General features: G+C 40.3%; 1 non-coding gene across 1 annotated transcript; it reads left to right on the top strand.

Moving 5' to 3' along the window:
- Positions 1-1,305: 1,305 nt before the first annotated feature.
- On the top strand, positions 1,306-1,516 carry LOC137969003 (small nucleolar RNA U3). The gene has a single exon (XR_011116647.1). It is a non-coding gene; the product is annotated as a small nucleolar RNA U3 (small nucleolar RNA).
- Positions 1,517-2,500: the final 984 nt, after the last annotated feature.

Here is a 2,500-nt window from a genome sequence, read left to right as displayed (position 1 = left end):
TCACGCGAAAAATGCCCTGGCCTCCCACATGCATAGCACTTGTGTGTGGCTTGCTCGCCTGACGTTTCTTTGCTTTCTCTGTGCTGGACCAAATTCACGCTCTACCAGCAATTACGTTTGCTTGACGTCGTACCGTTTCCCATGCTCTGGCTGTAGTTAAAGCTGCGGAAGGCTGTATGTTAGGCTCCCAAGAATTACGGAACAAACTATTCGAGGTCGATACTTTCTCGAGCAACTGGTCTCTCAATGCGAATTCGAGTTCGTCATCTCCATAGCCATAGTGCCTTGCTTGTTTCCTAAGTCGAAGGACGAACGAGTCAACATCTTACAAGAGGAAATAAGAACTACAACATGCTTAAGTTCTTTCAAGAGAAGAGTTAAGACCTTTTTATTTAGCCGTTCTTTTTAAACTATGATGTAATTTCTACATATTTTAGCAACCTTGTTAAGCGCTATTGGTTAATTAGTAGAAATGGCGCTATAGAAATTTGATTATTATTATTATTGTTATTATTATTATCTTCGCCCGGTTCTTGGTGCGACTAACGCAGAACCTGTCTTTCATAGGCGGCGTTCTTCTGAACGTGAAAATGAGAATTCAAGTCTCGTACAGCTCATCCACTTGGCCTTCGGGAAGGGGAATGATTACCAAGTTTTCAAAGATATCTTGCACTCCAATACCGGCCCGATAAAGCATCTCGTTTCTCTTTCTCGCCGGGTTTTGCAAATTTGCTTTGCCTTCGGCAAAGTATGTGAACCCTAGTAGCCAAACACGCCATCGTTCGCTCAAATCCGACATCGGCCCCGAAATATCTATCGGTGGAATAGGATTTACCGCCATAATGCTAGAAAAGGACTTTTTCTAAATCTTCGTCGCCAATGTAATGTCTGTACTCCAGACAGTTCTACGATGCGAACGGATTGCACTCCAGTCTGCCATCATAACTTTATTCACTACCTAGAATACATTACAGGCACTAGTTACACAGACAACCCACAGAACATAATTGTTCTTACAGCATTGTAAGTCCCAAGAGGTATATGGTATTTTTGATTCTGGTTAATTCAGTTTACTGGATTTTATTTACTTGCGAAGGTAAACTCTGTCATCTGCTTAGCGGGGACTAGCACTAGATGTAGCACGTGGTTTCGCTGTTTTCCAAATAAACAAAATCTCAGGGGCAATGATGGACAGTTAACGCAAATTACAACAAGTAGTACGCATTCGCATCAACGTGATTTATTCATCCCACATGGATGCAAAATTTAGTTGGTATATGTAGTTTCAGACAAACTAACGTTATTAAGACCGTGCTTACTAGGATCATTTCTATAGCACGTGTCGCATCTCTGTGCCTTAACAGAGACAACCTCCGTAGCCGTGATGACGATGCGAAGCGTTCACTTCTGAGCGTGAGGCATGTCGTTGACTCTCAAAGGAGTCACTGCCAATTGATGACCGTTCCTTTTTCTCCGTTAGCGAGAAATTGGAGGAAGTGATCGCCTTCTGAGCGGTTTTTAAAATCAATACAAAGTAACGGCACCTGCGTAAATCCCAGTAAAGCTCCATCTGTTTCCGCGTCCATTTTATAACTGCTACCATCTGGTATCTTAACACGCAAGTCTTTCTTGGATTGTCTCCTCAAAGGAATAAAGGAAGAGAGCTTCCCTGTCTATTTGACTTTGTTGCAGTTGAGACCTTTCATTTCTAAGAAGTCTGAAATGAATTCACACATTCCTATCTGTATTGAGTTGTCCAGGCATATATGAATACACTTTTATTCTTTTATAAATACAAAGTAATGTGAAGTACGCAAATGCCTGAAAGGCTGGACTTTCATGCGTTTCTTTCATAACTGCGACAATCTAGTATCTTCTCATGCAAAGAAAGTCTTTCTTGTATCGTCTCTACAAGTGAAGTAAGAGAGGTGAGCTTCTTTTGAGAGCTTTGATCTCTTAGAAAGCTAAGTAAAAGTGAATTAACACATTTTTATCTATATTTCTTATGGCATCGATGGATACATTTCTCCTTTAATATTTCTAGAGCACTTCAATTATAAAAAAATATTCTAAAGCGCTTTATTTACATTGGAGTCTATCTACAAATACAGTAAACAAATTTTAAGCAGAAAACTAGCAGTTTTAGATCTGAGAATGTAAAACGATATATTCTATGATTAAGATTACAAAAATAGTTATATGCGATACTTCAAACCCAAAAACCTCAATTCCATGTCACATAAATTAGGGTTAGGTTAATGAGATGCACGTCTCGTACGTTCACGAGGGTTTTTATCCAGTGAGAATGACAATAGACGGGGCGTGCATAAATTGGGGTCAAGTTTGAGCATGGATGGTTCCAAGAGACACCATAAACCTAGCTCCACGTGAAACAACACGTGCAAATTTCGGCGGAGAAAATAGAGATTCGTAAGGAGCGCGCGCGTGTGTAACGATAGAATAGTACTGTGTGTGCATGTATCGTTTTGGCGGGGAATAT

The sequence above is a fragment of the Montipora foliosa genome, chromosome 8, assembly GCF_036669935.1.
Source record: "Montipora foliosa isolate CH-2021 chromosome 8, ASM3666993v2, whole genome shotgun sequence".
Classification (NCBI taxonomy): Eukaryota; Metazoa; Cnidaria; class Anthozoa; order Scleractinia; family Acroporidae; genus Montipora; species Montipora foliosa.
This window is presented reverse-complemented; position numbering and strand designations above follow the sequence as displayed.